This window comes from Lissotriton helveticus, chromosome 2_1 (assembly GCF_964261635.1).
Source record: "Lissotriton helveticus chromosome 2_1, aLisHel1.1, whole genome shotgun sequence".
Taxonomy (NCBI): domain Eukaryota; kingdom Metazoa; phylum Chordata; class Amphibia; order Caudata; family Salamandridae; genus Lissotriton; species Lissotriton helveticus.
This window is the reverse complement of record NC_136059.1, coordinates 1244644670-1244662351: the sequence shown is the minus strand read 5'-3', so window position 1 is coordinate 1244662351 and position 17682 is coordinate 1244644670. Positions and strand designations below refer to the sequence as shown.

Genomic DNA, 17682 nt, shown 5'->3' with positions numbered 1-17682 from the left:
GCGTCTTCCAATGGGCTACAAGAATAGTCCTGGTATATTTACCGCTCGAATTGTCTCTATTCTGGAGGCACTCGATCCTGATGCTTTTTCGTACGTGGATGACATATATCTCACAGACGACGATATTTGGGAGCATCTGTGTCGTGTAAATTCTCTTGTTTGCAACTTCGCAGACATGGGTTACAAATTCAACTTTGCAAAATCACACATTGCTGAACACACGGTGTTGTTTTTGGGCTATGAGCTCAACAATGAAGGTAGAGGTTTGGCTCCTCACTTCTTGGAGAAGTGCGCACAATTGCGCGCACCAACAACACTGAAGAAATTACAATCCTTACTGGGCTTTTTGAATTTCGGCAGAACTTACATTCCGGAATATGCCCAGCGTATCAAGCCTCTGTATGCTTTGATACAACCAACTTTCTCAAAATCATGCTGGCTGCCTGAGCATTCAGCCATTTTGCAATCCTTGCAGGCTGATCTGCTCGCTTCTAAATATTTACTGACTCGTGATAACCACACCAACCTGGTAATAAGAATAATTCCTGGGACGGTGGGTTTCACATACCTCACTTTTAATGAAGGTGACACAGTACCTATTGCTTACAAGTCACACTTGTACACCTCGGCTGAGATGCGGTTTCCCACCATAGAAAAGGTTTTAACTGCTGTACAGATGGCTATTCTAAAGGAACGAGCTCTGTCACAGGGGAAACGCATGCTAGTGGTAACACCCTGTCCTCATTTGGAGGCAGTCACGAAAGCCAGTGTACCAAACTCAAAGGCTTTGCACCCTCGGTGGATTCAGTGGGCTGCGTCATTGTCATCCGCAGATGTCATGTTTATTTTTGACGCTTCCTTACGGTCACAGGAGTACTTGCAGTATGAATTCGTTCATCCTGCTCCTCTGGCGATGCGACCTTTGGAGGACTTCCATTGCATCATTTACACTGATGGGTCGGCGCAGGTTGCGCATGGCTCTAAACATGCCTACGTTTCCGCATGCGCCATTGTGGTCGGTGCTATGTTGAATGATGAGTTCATTTCCAGGGAGGTACACACGTTGCCCCTGGGCGATTGCACTGCACAATTGGCAGAGCTTCGTGCTCTATTACTAGCTTTGGAGTACGCAGATCCAAGTGTTACTACTCTAATTGTAAGTGATTCTTACTACTGTGTCCAGTCTTACAATGAAAACTTGTTCTTTTGGATTCAAAATGACTTTCGTGATTCCAAGGGTGGCACAATAAAACATAAAATGATCTGGGTTCGAGTGGCAGAGCTTAAGGCTATGTTGCCACTCGTTTATGTGATTCATACTCTCGGTCATCAGCGCGTGGGAGTACACGCTCTTGGCAACTCGCTTGCTGATGAAGCGGCGAAATCAGCAGTATCTACATACTTAGTTGCAGCAGTTACTAGGTCTAAAACCAAGATTGATAGCGACATCTTGGCAGCGGTTGCTGCCTCTGAGAAGGGAAGTAAGCATCCTTCGGGATTCCCTTCGAAGTATAAATACCACTTAAGTCCCGAAAAGGTTCCTTTTGTGACAATTCCTGATGTTGGGGAACGGCTGATTCCCAACACGGATCGCAGAACAGACTTGATTACAGCGGCTCATGAAGGTGTGGCGTCTGCGCATGCGGGCGTCTCAGCCACTGTAACGCAACTACAACAACGTTTCTGGTGGCGGGGACTGTACAAACAGACGCGTGATTATGTCCTTCTTTGTGACATATGCCAGCAGATTAAACCTTCAACTGCTACGCGTCCGCCACAGACTCAGTTGTACATTTCTAATAAACCACTAGGCTGTGTTTATTTCGATCACTGCGGTCCTTTTTCATCTGATACTGCGTATAAATACATCTTAGTAGCAGTTGACTCATGCACACGCTTTGTTTGGGTATGGCCACATCGCAGCGCTGATTCACGGACTGTCATCAGAGATTTGCGTATCTTTATAGGGATTTTTGCCTGTGGTACCTTCCATTCGGATCAGGGTCCGGCTTTCGCCTCTAAGGCGTATAAGGATGCCATGACTTCGATGGGGGTCCAAGTCAAGTTTTCGTCACCCTACAGACCCGAGGGTAATAGTGTAGTTGAACGAATGAACCGTGATTTAAAGCAATCTTTGACAGCCCGAGTTATAGGCACTGGCAGAAACTGGCTGGCTCACCTCTATGGCGTGCAGCGTGCTCTTAATAATCTCCCTAGAAGGTCTCTGGGTGGGCGGACCCCATACGAAATGCTCTTTGGCATCAAGATGTTCGTCCCTGACCTTGACGGTCTAGACTCGGTGGTTCGCGCCACTTCCTTTGACGCAGATGAACATTGCAATGTTTTACAGAATCTACAAAAGACGAGAGACACTCTTGCAAAGGAACATTTGCCCTCCACATCGGATGATGCGTTGCAGATCCCGGTAGTTGGCTGGCTACCCCAAGTTGGAGAACTGGTTCGAGAGAAGATCGACAACAAGAAAGAGTTTGGTTCCTCCTATCGAGCTCCGGTCCCAGTGCTTGGAGTGAAGGGCACAAGAACAGTCATTTTACCACCACTTCCAGGTCGTAAGGAAAACAGGTTTATTTCTATTGACAATGTCAAGATACACAGAGTGGCCGATTCTTCTTAGCATGACACCGGCTGTTTCCTGTCCTTCCATTGTGAGAAATTCAGTTATGCCCACTGCTTCTAATAATGAACCTGAGGTGGCCATCGAATTACCTGCTGTTTCCAGTCCATTATTGAATAATTTACCAGGAACTAACCTTGATGAGACAGACTATACATACCCCACTGATTTGTCCATGCCTGACCTGCAAGCTCGTTTAGCCACGGAATCCAGATTTTCTTTTGACTCTGCTTCCCTTGCCTCGAAAAAACCCTCTAAAATTGCAGTATATGCTGGCCTGTTTAAAAAACATTTTTTGATACCTCCTTGGATATACATTTGGCTGGTCCTTTTTTCACTGTACCTTTTTATGTCAATTGGTTTTGTGTTTTATTTTTACCGGATTATGAATGGACACTATGTCGAGGAGAGAACTTGCATTACTCATTTAAATGGAACTTTGGCCCCACTTTCCTCTTCACATTCTACACATAGATTAAAAAGAGACTTGACTTTGGTTAACATCACAGCGTGGCCTGTTCTGGATGGAATCGCGTGGGATGCAGTTCGTTTTCAGATTCATGGCCCAACGGAAGTCGTTAATGTCCCTAATGTACTAAGAGTTAATATGGGGGATGTGGTGAAACAAAACATTCGTTCTGATGATTGGGATGTTAATGCTGTGGAAAGTTTGTTTTCTGATTTGAAATATTATGCTGCTTTTGATGCTGAGGATTTATATTTAGAATCTGCTAATTACGGTGAATTGTTCTGTTACCAACATTATGGCAATCACTTCTTACACAAGACATCTTCCCGAAGGGATGCGGTTAATTTTACTCAGTGGGAACATTGCCCAGCACCTACACAAGGGAGTTCAGAAACGTTTCTTAAAAAGTATACTTATTTCACTGACTTTAATCAGTCCAATCCCGAGTCCTTTTATTTTAAATTTAACAAACAGCCACTGTCCAAGGTTCGACTTACAAATACAAAATTGTTATATTCAAAGGCCTTCCTGGATCAATTAGTTACTGGAGGGTATGAGTTATGGAAGGATACCATAGACCTTAAATCAGTTTGGGGCTCAAGGGCCTGGCAGGTACAAGGCACTGAGGCTTTGCACCGTGCATGTCTCATCCCAAATCATATGTTGTTTTTAAATGAAACCATTTCCCAGACCACATGCTTTGGATTGGCTACATCTAAAAGGTTGAACACCCCGTCTTTCCCGGAGTTGGAGGAATATGAGAATTGGAGTAATTTTACTAAATTGTCCATTAGAGAGATACAGGCTCTGCTTCTGAATTCCTCCTTTAACATTTCCAGTATGAACCCCAAGGGTTGGCTGCTTTGGCACCGTAGTGCTGATTCTTGCCAAAAGAGATTTTTAAATATGACTGACGGTTTTAAGACTGTTAGATCTGATCCCCGTTTTGATTTGAGTCATACTGTCACCTCTTACTCTGTGGGCAAGTTGTGTCAAGCTTGGCTGAAACATTCAACTTTACCTGCGGTTAAGTATCACCTTTCCAAACTGAATGCAGACGTGGATTTGAATGATTTCATTAAGGGCCCAGCTAGTGGCAGGTCGAAACGCTGGTTATATGGTGTTTACAATGAAATTTGGAAACTCTCACAAATTGAGGCTGCTTCACGCCTTAGGGCAATTGATCAGGCAAATCTTGAGAAAGTTCTTGCAGTTGTTGACAATAGCATTAACGTGCTTTCCTCTAGAATTTACACATTAGATAATATTGTGTCGTCTGTTGTTGATATTGTGCATGATGAAGTGTCTGTATTATACCATGGTCAAAATCAATTACGTTCAATCATGCAGTTTGCATGGACACTACAGACTCTAAAAATGGGTAAAGTTCCCTGGGGATACATGAACGTTTCCTCTTTATTTGCACCGTTTAATTTGACAGACAAACAACGCTTGCTTTCAATGCGTGATGCTTCCTTTTCTATGCTCCATATTGAAAGATTGGAATCTTTACCTTTTTCTGTGGCAGAGACCACTGCTGCGACGTGGCTTATCCACGGTTTAATAACGCTGCCTTTTGCTTTATATAAGTTTTCAAATTGTATGAAATATGTGCCAATAGGTCGTTTTGAACCCTTAGGTAGCGGTTTTCTTCATGAGGTCTGGTCACTCCCATACACATACAGATGTTTCAAGGATGAACAAGAAGTTTATCTAACAGGGGATGAGTGTACTGAGACGCCAGATCATTCTTTAATGTGTAGACACATACAGTTACACGGTTCATGTAACAAGGACAGACCGAATATGGCTTGCGTTTTACAGGGCACGCCAGTTCCTGCTATCATCCCCACGTTTAAATTGTTAGAGAATGGTAGTTATTTAATGCTCAATAATGAAAACTGTTGTGGTTTAATTAAAGGAATAGCTTTCATAGTAACGGTTAGTGAGCGAGTTATTTGCTGCAGAAATGTTCTTTATCCTCCCACACGTGAACATAGGGAGTCTTCCATTTGGCCACAGATACCGACCTTGGGAGCAGAATTCAGCGGCATGGCTAGAATAAGAGCTCTATTGTCCCAGAAAGAGGTGGCCTTGAGCTCGGCCCGTGAAACTTTCGTGCTTCACATTGCTAACACCCGTACGGAGGTTCAGGCTCTTTTAAACACTGATTTGCCTTTGCATTTCGGAGCCATGGTCCGTTCTATCTTTAACGCATCCTCCACAACGGGCCTAGCACATTTTTTTAAAGTTGTTAGCGGTGGTCTCGTGACTTCCTTTGAGAAGATTTTTGGAGTCATCCCTGCCTTCTTCCATTCTATTTTTTCATCCTTATTTGGAGGGTTCCCGTTTTTGCTTGCATTAGCGGCTGGCGCATTGGTGGTTTTCTGCCTTTTTAAATATGGATGCCCTTCCTGTGCAAGACCACGCACAGCTACTACTGACGCGGTTTCGCAACCGCATGCTTGATTACTATGGCACACTGCCGTTAGCGACTCTAAGCACGGCGTTTGGATTATCTTTTCGGTTCTCCTATTTCACCTGTGTCCAGCCTGTATTTCGCTGTCTGACCTGCGATTTCCTTTGGGCCATTGATTTGTGTCTCTGCGGACCAGCATCTTCTGACGTCGATTTTGATCAACTGATGAGTCCTATCATTGCTCACGAGTTGGTTTGTTCTGACGAAAGGATTATGGCCTTGGCGGTGGCACATGGACTAATGGGTCCCTGGGATGTGTTGTCGGCAGCGCAGAATTTCTTGGAACTAAGTTTTCTTGAGAACCCACCGAGCTGTCCTCTGATGGTTATAGAGGATCCGGTGCTGGAAGATCACGTATGTTCCTTTCATCTTTTAAATTGGATGGCTGAACTGTTTTCTGATGAGGACAGTGACTTCCTCCTGGAGGCTGTTGCAGCTTACTTTTCATATACGGTCTTATCATAGACACTGCCTCAAATTGACATGCTGATTGATAGCATTTCCTTGATTTTATTGACTTTTGGTCAAGACATTTTATTTTTTGCTTGCCTATTGGCTTGAGCCACAGTATATTTGTGGGCTATTTTTTTTTAGCATTAATTTTTGTATTTGAATCTTTATTCATGCTCGTTTATAAATGGATTCTGCTCTCATGTGATGGCACTTCTGTTACCTTATTTAGTCCGTTCTCGGATCATGGGGGGGTGTTGTATAACTCCTATATATCCCTATATCGTGTTAAGTTAGCATAGGTACGTTTGAGATTTAAACGCCATTTTTCCTTTCTTGCAACTTCTGCACACGACCCTCATTTGTTGACTTAGCTTTCAACCTAGTAGTTTGCCGTGGTGAATGTGAGAATAATATGTTATTGCTCTGATATCTGCTTTGTTTAATAAAACATGTCTGCACGGAGAGTGCTGAAGTTTCAGGAGCAACACGATATGGAATTGTTATGAGGTCTGATCTCCACGCCTTCATAGTCATAACACAAGTGCAGCCTTTGCCAACTTGGGCTTGAGGCGGGATTGATATTGCTTTGCACGAGAATTGTTAACACACTTGATGCGGTGCACATGCAGAGAGAGCTGGTGTATGCTGATGTGATTCCTTCATGCTAGGACACTAAGGTATGGGCCCGCCCTAAAACAACCCAAAGAGACCTTCTTAGATAATAATATAATATATGTGTTAGGGAGGGTGAGATATAAGTGTTGTTAACTCTTATTCATTACAGCATGTTAACATGCTGTCACCATTCGCTTTTTATGTCTTAGTAACTATGCTGATAATTTTGCTACTGATAATAAGTATACTTGTATTATCAAAGATACTGCGCCTGAGAAGACGGCATTAGTAAATAAACATTTCAAATGCACATGTGTCTTCTTTACTCCATGTTATGGTTTGTAATGATAATATAACGAAAGAGTGTTCATGAGTCCCACGTACCCTGAGGTACTGTAAGTTCATGTTCTGGTTTGTCTAAACATTGGGTGTTTGATATGTCCAATGAGACACTGTAGCTAGCTCGGTAAGGGGTGAGTTGGTTGCTAAGGTAAGTTTTGGGACATCCTAATTTGCCGAGGTTCCACTCCTCTGTGCACAGTTCTGTGTGAGTACAGAAACCCTGCAACAGAAGACTTGTAGTTTTTGAGTTAACCTGAGAGGAAATGCTAGTGCCACTAATCTTCACTTGGGTGTCCTCACAAAACATTTGCTGCTGCTCCCTACCTGATTGCAATGACACAGTTGGTTCCCAGATTCTCTATTAGTGTGGCCATTGTTTTTGTTGGCGAATATTGTTTTAATCTGTATTGTCTCATTTGTCTTTTACTTTTCTGTTGAAAGAGCTTCAAACAAAGTGTATTTTGAATAATGAGTGTGGATTTTTTTTTGTTGTAAGACCTTTATTGTATTTTCAATAGATCATACACGGTTAGGAGCCTACAACCCTGGGGCCGGCTTCGAGGATTGAGCTTGTTTTGAGTAGGATTTACACAGCCCTTCAGCCGACAACGCTAGGTCCGGCGGCGTTACATTCTATATGAAGTCTTACAGTGTATTATATTTTGTAATTGACAACAAACAAAACAGTTTACTATAACTTAGAGACCTGAGATATAAACCATTACAAGTAAGCTGTTCTAGCATTTCAAATCTTACGAGTCTTGTCTTGCCTCTCCTGACTGGGCAGTACGTTACGTTACACTCCCAACAGTAGCTTGTGTATTGTATGCATCGCAATCAAGTCATTCACTCGTGTCTGTTTCTAGTGTACTCATGTAGTCTGTGAAGTAGCTCCAAATATCCTTGGGTCTAGATTTCGCTGGGAGCTCTTCCTCATATGTCAATAATTTATCTCTACAGCTGGAGATGTCCCTCAGCCACCTGGATGCCTGCGGTACTTTCCTACTGTGCCAACATTGCGCGATATGCCGTTTGGCCAGCAGCAGTGCTATCACACAAAATTTACGCTTGGCGGCTTTGAGTTGTGGTACGATTCCCAGTAGACATGATCTTACCGTGCAGTCGACCTCCGCCTGTATCATGGTAGAGAGTGTAGTGGTGATTTCCACCCAGTATTCACGCACCTTAAGGCAAGACCAGGCCAGATGCATGAAATCTGCGCCCTCTCTACCACATCTTTTACACCTATCTTCGTCTTGCAGGCCAAATTTAAGCATACGCGCAGGCGTGTAGTATGTCTGATGCATGAATTTGAAGTGTATAATTCTAAGGTTGCCATTAGGAGTGAGAAGTTGTCAGTGTGCACGTCTGCTGCCATTCTTGCTCTGTTAATGGGTCTGCTAATGCTATGTCCCATCTCGCTTTAGCCTTATCCGTGGTGTGTGGAATTTCAGCCTGCACTGTGGTGTATAGCCTTGACACTAAGTGCGATAAATCTTGGGTTGTGATGATCATCTGTAGTGTGTGTAGACTGTCTGGTTCGTCGGGGAATGTAGGATAGAGTTTTTTTTAACGCGTGTTTCAGTCTGTAATATGTGAAGCGGAACATGGGCGATTTATTTTGGATATATGTCACGTGTTCAATGTCTAGATACGCGCCCTCATGAAACAGGTCCCCCATGTTAACGATGCCTGCACTTTTCAATAGTGACATGCCCACCTTTTCCCCTGTTACTGACAACCCTTGATGGTGATTCAATGGCATTGCAGGTGCATATAGCGGGATTTATGCGCCAGTTGTCCCAGTTTCCGCCAGGCTTTGACTGTTGTGTCTATGGTATGGATGTCATGGGCATGAAGAGGCTGCCTGACATGAGACAGAATCGCTGTTAATGTAATTGGCTCCGCGTCTCCCTCTTCAATAGCAGTGTGGGTGAGGTATGGTATTTTGTGGTACCAGTAAGCAGCGTATTGCGCCTGAGCACACAAATAATATAATAGAAAATCTGGCACCCCGAAGCCTCCTCGGCTATATGGAAGAGTCAGTGTTTGAAGATCCACGCGAGCCTGTTTGTCTGCCCAGATAAGTTTCAACACAAGCGACTTTATGCGGGGGAAGACCTCCCCAGGTGGTGTAATAGGGATGTTATTGAATAGGTACAACAGTTTAGGCAACACATTCATTTTTACAATCGCAATGCGATCAGCCAGAGACAATGGTAGCTGTATCCAACGTTGCACCTTGTCTTCCAGCTTTGAGATTGCAGTTCCATAATTCGACCTTATCACCACCGCAGGGCCCCTATGATACATCACGCCTAGATATCAAATGGGATCTTGCTGCCATTCCAGTGGGTACTCAATATCAATTGGAGTCGTCGTATCCGTTAGAGGGATAATGGAGGATTTGGACCAGTTTATGGCCAATCCCGAGTGACCTCCAAATTTAATGTACTCTCTGAGCAGACTATTTAGGTGCGTGTCAGGATCGCGAACGTATAGTAACATGTCGTCCGCGTAGAGCGAAATATGAAGTGGCCTGGAACGGAACTGTAGAGCCGAAGATTTGTATTTTTGTCTTATTATGCAGGCAAGGGGTTCAAGTGCCAGCGCGAAAAGCAAGGCCGATAGTGGGCACTCGTGCCTCGCTCTATATGAAAGATGTCCAATACGTACCCATTCACACGAACCCGGGCGCACGGTCTGGTATATATCAGTGACACCCACTGTACGAAACGTTTGGGAAAACCCATTCTGTTCAAGATGGTAATCAGATACCGCCATTCAATGGAGTCGAAAGCTTTGGCGGCATCAAGCATTACTGCCGCTGCTTTCGTGGAGGGCTGGAGATAGTGTGAAAGGGCAAACAGAGACCTAGTGTTGTGGGACGTTGTCCTTGTAGGGATAAAGCCCGCCTTGTCTGGAAGGACCAGCTTCGTCATCAACGGGGTCAGCCTAACCGCCAACAATTTCGCGAGGATTTTGGAGTCCATGTTGATGAGCAATAGCGGCCTGTAAGAGTCACACAGCTCCTGGTCTTTAGAAGGTTTTAAAAGGGCGATTATCACAGCCTCCCGGAGAATTGGGGGTAGTTCCGTCTGTTCTAAAGATGCACCGTACATTTCCACCAGGTAAGGAGCGAGGACTTCCGAGTACTGCTTGTAAAACTCGTTTGTGTACCCGTCGGGCCAGGTGCCTTCCCGTTTGGAAGTGATTTGATCACGTCAGTCACTTCCTCCACCGTAATGGGCTGAGCCAAATATTCCCTCTGACCATCTGATAGCCAGCCTATGGCCACATCATTCAGATAGTTGAGGATCTCCTCCTCCGATTCTATTTGTTGTGACTTGTATAGTGTCCCGTACGTATCGACAAAACTATTCAGAATGTCTGTGGCCTGTGACTGCAGTGTGCCATCCCCTGATTTAACGCCCAGTATTGTCATACTCCCCTTACCCTCACAAATTCTTTTCGCAAGTACGCTGCCAGGTCTGCCCCCCCCCACCGAAAGATCTTGCCGTGTGTTTCCGGTCTAAGTATTGTATTTCATCTTCGATATACGTTTGATGTTCCGTATGTAGTTGGCGCAGTTCCCCCAGCAGGGTAGCATCTTGATTGGACTCATAGGCTACCTCTAGCTCCTTCATGCGTATTTCGCAGTGCTTTATTTGCTGTCTAATGTCCTTCAGTATGCCTATTGTGGTGCTTATGCACACGCCTCTCACCGTGGCCTTGAAGGCCTCCCATAAGAGGCACGGGTCCTCAACTACTGGTGCATTTATCTGAAAGTATTCCTTAATTGCTGTATTGATGGTATCAGCATAAACAGTGTCAGTTAGAGCACGGGAATTGAATCTCCAGTAAAACGGTGGTGGCGTGTAGTGTGGTATCGTGAGTTTCAGTAATACAGGGTTGTGATCCGATAGTGTTCTCGGTAAGACGGCTATGTCCTTTGTCCATAATGCAATGCTATCTGTGCCCAACCAGTAGTCAAGGCGCGACCAACTGTTGTGTAACGCGGAAATGTGAGTTGCTCCTGGTGTGAGAGCGTTTCTGTGTCTCCATATATCAGTTAGCGGCAGGTCCGCCATCATGTGTTCTAGCTGAGCTCTTGCCTGTTTGTGTTGCTCTGATGAGTGTAGGGAACGATCCACCCCATCCACCCTAGTCACGTTCCAGTCCCCTCCACATTTGATATGCGTGTCAGTGAAGTTCTGTAAATGTCCCCACACTTCACGAAAGAATTCGGGCGCATCCACATTCGGGCCATATTTGTTAAGGAGCATTAGCCGTTGCCCACGTAATATACCTGACACTATAACATATCTCCCTCCAGGGTCCTGTATCACCTTGTGTATCGTGTAGTTCACCCCCTTGCGGATCAGTGTGATCACTCCTCTCGAATAAGAGGAGTATGTGGCTGTGTAAGACGATTCCGCCCATCGTTTGCCTATATGTTGCTGTGTATTAGGTGCAATGTGTGTCTCCTGCAATACAGCCACATCAATTTCCCATCTGTTAAAGAAGGCAAACACCTGTCTTATTTTCTTCAGTTGTGTGAAGCCTCTAATGTTCCACGTTAGGAAGTTTAGATGTGTTCTACCTTGGTTACTACTTCCCAGCGTCATTGAAAAGGTTGCACAATACATGTCAGTAGCAGATAGGAAACAGAATCATAGTACAAGTTCACTGTCATGTGTGTGTTCACATGTGGTTGATTTGCCCATTGCCAGCCTGCGCTCAGGACCTTGCTGGTTTTTAAATCTCCTGGTCTCTCAACATAAACAATTCCCCCCCTCCCCCCCCATCCCCCACTCCAGCACCCCAAATCTGCCGAAGCCATCTTCCCTTTACAAATATACCCTTCAAACCAGAGAGTTCCAGGACATCTCCCATCATAACAAAACTTTTTCGGGGGATACCCTCGTGGAGGTCCGCTTGGGGCGCAACTTATCAACCAACTTAATGGATGCGGACTGCTCTCTCAGCGAGCTATGTATACATGTTTGGTGTGTCTGGCTGCCCTTACCCCATCCACCGCCAACAAGAACTCAAGCAAATACTGTGATCAACAATATCAATGTCCCGGCAATTCACAGTATTCGCACCGGAAAGATACCAGCAATGTAGGGAGACCCCCACCACTGTCCCCACACACCGATCGTCTTGTCTCACATCACAAACTAGTACCTAATTGTAAATCATGCAGTTACATGTGATCTTTACATCAGTAGTATCTAAATTGTTAGGGTGTACTTAACAGTACGGAGGCCACCATTGTCGTATAGTAGCTTCCTCAAACCTTCATAACCAAGGCCTTGTCCACCTGTGGTCCTAACCAGGCCAGGTGGGGTGTGGCGGCCCATCCCAGATTACAGTACCTCACGGTAAGTGTTATTTGAAAGGCCTGGGAGTAGTGAGCCATTTACCCCCTGGTCGGGACAATACACGTGAATTAGAAGTCAGGCCAGGTCGGTGTACAGCAGAATACATAAGAACATAAAGCCACATCGGTTCTCCGTCAACAAAGTAATAGGAGTTTCAGTCAGTGGGCATAATAACAACACATTGTTCGTTGCAGTATATGTTATTTCACTCCGGTGTAGGAGGTGACACTCATGAATCGGTAATGTATCTCGCAATGATCACCCAACCCCTCAGAAAGCGTGCGACACCTTACCGCCTTTTTCTAGTAGACTTCACCAGCACCTTCATTCTGAGCCCTGCTGTCTTTCCTCACGAGCATTAGATTTATTTTGTTTCAAGACTTTTTTAACAAATTCCTGCGCCATTTTAGGATTAGACAACAGCACCGGCTTTCCCTCCCACATCACGCGTAGCCTGGCCGGGTACAGCATGGAGTAAGCGATGTTGAGATCCCTAAATTTGGCCTTCACGGATGCATATTCCTTTCTCTCCTGCTGCACTGCCACGGTGTGGTCTGGGTGAAATTCTAGCGTGTTCCCCTGGTAGGTTACTGTTCCTTTCTCGCGTGCTAGCCGTAAAATGGTATCTCTGTCGCGATGATTTAGTATTCTCGCCACTATCGGCCTAGGCGCTGCTCCAGGTGGCGGACGAGGCGCAAGTGACCTATGCGCGCGTTCTACAATAAATATTTGCGAGAGTGCTTCTTCTCCGAAGAGGTCCTTGCATAGCTTCTCTATGTATACCCCCATCCGCCCCGTGTTTGTCGTCTCGGTAAGGCCCGTGATGCGCACAATATTGCGTCTTGAGCGCGCTTCCAATTCCTCCTCTTTCGCCTTTATCACCTCCATGACTCGTTCCATGCCGGCGCATTTGGTGATCGTAATACGCGATTCGTCCTCCACCGCCGATATGCGAGTTTCGGCCGTGTCCAACCGCTCACCATGTTTCTCCTGCTTAGCAGCCATGCTGTCCATCCTGCATTTCAGATTATCCAGCTTGCCGTTGATGTCCTGCTGATTCGTCTGAATAGCCAGCAATATCTTTTCCATGTAGCTGCTGGGCTCTGGGTCTGCCGGTCCACCGCTTTCCGCTATTTTGTCTGAAGGTTTGAGTGTTTTCTTGCTTTCGAAGGATATCTTCTGTTGTTGCCTGTCAGGTTTCACCATCGTTAATGGCCGTGGCGTTAGCTGTTTCGTGACGTGGACGGAGGACCTAGTGGACCTGGCCGGCGCCGCCGTCTTGACTCGTGTGGCGGGATATGTGCCTGGAGGCCACGCGCAGAATAGTGGGTCAGGAAGTCTATAGCGCTATGGCCCAGTCACAGCGCCTCGCTATCCGTTGTGCGCCATACGCAGAACCACCCTTGAACTGGTTGCAGTGGTCCTTGCACGCCGCACCCGTATCTTCCAGTATCACGAAATGTGTGTGCTGGCAATCTGTATGAATCTGAGGTGTCTTCGTGGGCTAGACTAGCGCCCGGTACGACGCCCGCAGAGGCTCTTTGTCAGCGACCCTCAGCAGTTGGTGCACGTTCCCCGCTCCTCAATCTTGGTAGGCAGTTAGTCCTAGCTCGTAGGATTCGTGGTCATGGCGGCGGACGCGGCGCACAGATTCGCGCCTTTTTCCCTGCACATCCTCTGCAGTATCAGCATCACCAATCGGGCCACACGTCACCCGTGCTCGAGTAATGTCAGCCAGAGCAATGTATAGCGCCGGGCCTGACGAGGTGTGCGCGGCAGCAACGACCCTTCCCCGCATACGCCGGTCGCCGATCCAGGTCAGCAACGTGTGTTTAGCTTTGGCTCCCTGGGCGCCGCCATCTTGTCCCCATAGACGCCGGGGCCACTGGAGGGCTTTACAGTCCGGGGTTCGTGATCCAACAGACGGATTTATAATTATTGAAAGTGCCCCAGCGATTGCGCCGCTTTCCACCCTTCCAGTGTCCACAGCGTGCCAGTTCACCGCTTACTTACAGTTCGTAGCGGCAGTGCATGAACCGGCAGCCGCGTCCCCCGCCATCTTTGCCGCCCTGCTGCCCCGCTCACACATCAACGCTGTTTTCATCCACTTGTCGGGCGCCTTGGCATCCCATCTTCTGCTCGTATGTTCTCGACGCTTTCATACACCTATGGATATGATTAGATTTCAGATCGGCGGGCTTTGAGGCAGGTACAGACCATGATGTTTTCGGTCGTCCGACGGAGCTGCGGATTACACAGCCATGCCGCTGTGTGCCCCTAGCGCCTCCCTGAGTGTGGAAACTTGCTTGTTTTTTTTAACCTGCTTCTGACAGCATACAGCAGAAATTAAGTTAGTGGGATTTAAGTGATGTTTTCGTCGCATATTGACTAAACATAACGGCACTGCAGTGATGTCAGTAATGCCGAATTACTGCAAAGCGTTAGCACATTGTGCGTCTTAAGTCACTGGTTTGTGTGCTTATTGTGGAATGAATAAGTAGCTGATGGCATGATATTCCCATTCCAAGCAGAAGGCTTTCTTATCTTACCATCTGTAATGTTTACCTGCAGCCATCTCTTTCTTCCAGATACTGCCTCTTATTTCATCATTGTTTTCACAATGTGCATGCTTTGGACCTGATTGAGAGGGAGGTCTATTATTCACTCTTTATAGACTTGTGACTTTTTCACTATATCTAGCCCACCAACCGTGTCTCTAATCACTGGGATGCCATTTTTTCACGCCATTGGCATTTTCCCTGTCTTGGACTTTGCTTTGTTTTTGCAAGTAAATTTAATCTAGTACTTTAGTTCGGTTGAGGCGAACCATTACCAAATCCTCCATATTTTACTAATTTGATATCTGAAAGCCCATAATTGTAAAAATTGTGCCCAGGAACATGGCACTCTCTCCTCATCCTGTCAATAAATGTGGTTCACTCTCTCACAGATGGAATTGTATAACCTGAAGCATTGCATAGACTAGTGAATGAGTAACTTCTCCTGGATTATCGGTGTACACAATAGTACCCATGTGCATCTGTGGCCAAGTCTTTACTTGTTCCTTCCTGGGAATAGTATCATTTATTCTAGTGTCACACAAAACTTTGTTGGTTCTTTGAGAAGGAGGATTTTTAGTTCTCAATCATGGGAATTTGTTGATACAAAGTATTTTAAGGTGGTGAGGATAGTTATTTTTCCTTCTCTCTTGTTTCTGCAGGGTTTATTTTATTTATTTGTAAAATGCTACAGCTACTATTGAGTGAACAGGGGCTAAAAATAGCGATCGAGAGAGTCAAGATGGTGATCGAAGCCTCAATTCCTTAATATTTTGCACTGGTCTGGTCCGTAGTCTGGGAGGTAAATGGAGTGCCAGATAAATTCAGCCCCTGGCTATAGGTCATTAGACTACCATTAAGGTTCCCAACTGGCCGGTAAAGAGAAGAACTGGATATCAAGAGTTTTTCTGCAGTTATTCCTCTTCCTCCCTTTCTTCTACCTATTCTTCATTATCTTCTTCCTCTTCTTTTTCTTCCTATCCCCTCCTTCTCTTCTCGGGGTAGCCCCTCGTAGGTCATGGTTTGGGAGTTGCTTGCCATATTCTGTCAGACAGACTCTTGAATGTATCCGCTGTGACTCTCCTTCCCTCCCCCTCATGCTCCCCTTTCCCTCACTTTCATAAGAAGCTCCATCATGACTTCCAGGAGAATGGCATGGTGGTCAGCATTGGGCATCCATCGGTTTATTCATTCCAGTCCTCCAACCTTTTGAAAAAAGAAAGATCCGTCCCCTATCTTATGATTCATAGGGTGTGACACAACTGGGAACAGATGTGTTGAAGGAGCACACCTCAGTTGCTTTACTTAATGAACGATTGCAAGACACACAAAAAATCTTGAAGAGCATGCAAAGGGTGAGGAAGCTTACGGATGAGACTGCGTTGATTTGTCTTCTCATGGTGAGATTTCTGTCCAGGATGATGCCAAGATTGTGGGCATGGTCGGTCGGAGTGGATGAGGGTCCTAGTTCCGGGGTCCACTTGGAGTTGTTACATGTGGAGGTGTTGGTATCGAAGATCAGCACTTAAGTCTTGTCTGTGTTGATTTGTAGGCAGTTGTCCCTCATCCAGTCTGCAATGCTCGTTATGCACCTGCAGAAGTTGGTCAGCGTTGCAGAGGAGTCTTGTGATAGTACAACGGATAATCTGGGTATCGTCGGGTAAGATATGATGTTCAGTTCATGTGATCTGTCGAAGTTGGCCAAGGGAGTCATGTAGGAGTTGAACAGGGTAGGGCTGAGAGACGAACCTCGAGGGATGCTACAGATGCTGTAATTGGGTTCTGAGGTGAAGGGAGGAAGGTGGATTCTCTGGTTTCTACCGGTGAGGAAGGAGACTATCCACTTGAGGGTGTCTCCTTAGATTTCAATGTTGTGAAGCCTTTTGATCAGAGTGTGGTGTGATACAGTGTCATGGTGTAATACAGTGTTGAATTGTGCCAAGTTAAGTGCTCTGATATGTTTTAATCCTATTAAAATATTATTTTTCATCACACAGAATTAAACAGCAAGGAAATGTCTGTACATTTCACTTTTTAGCTATTTAAATGTGTGTTGGAGTTACACATGACATCTTACAGCCTTTCATTTCACTTTTTTTTGTACAGCACTTTTGTCACAGTTCACTTTACAAAATACTCCAACTTTGCAGTCAGAGAAAGAAATATAGCTCTCCCTGATAAAATCTGACTCGCCACAGAGTCGGTGAGTAGATTTGTCGAGGCCTGCAAGGGTATTGTTTACAATAGAGGGCTTGGCCAGCACATGCTGGGAGCCACTTACTTTTCTTTCTGTGGAGCATGGACCAAGAATTTAATTATTTTCTGTCAGTTGATCACGCTGTGATTTAAACACTACTTCTTTCACTGCTGCCACTTGGCTCCATCTCCTTTATCTTCAACCAGTATCATATATGTTGCTTCCTCGCCTACTAGCCCGCCCCGATCTAAAATGCATTTATTTGTAAAAAAGCAAGTTCTTGCTGAAGCGCTGTACATATTAACTAGCTCTTGCATCAGATCAAAGCCATCAGATGTTTACATAGATCGTTGGTCAAGATAATTTTTAACCTATTGTATTATATTTGCTTGTAAATAGCACTTACTAGGCCTGACTACCCTTTGAAGCATGCACTATAGGGTAATTCACTGGCAACTCTGGCAACTTTTGATACCGCACGCCATGCCACCCAATGTCATTCCATGCCACCCAATACCATTCCACGCCCCCAACGCCATTCCACACC

General features: G+C 45.5%; 1 protein-coding gene across 1 annotated transcript in view; it reads left to right on the top strand.

Annotated features, from left to right (window-relative positions):
* LIN54 (lin-54 DREAM MuvB core complex component) overlaps nt 1-17682 on the top strand; it is a 427221-nt gene that overhangs the window by 44283 nt on the left and 365256 nt on the right. The window lies entirely within an intron of this gene.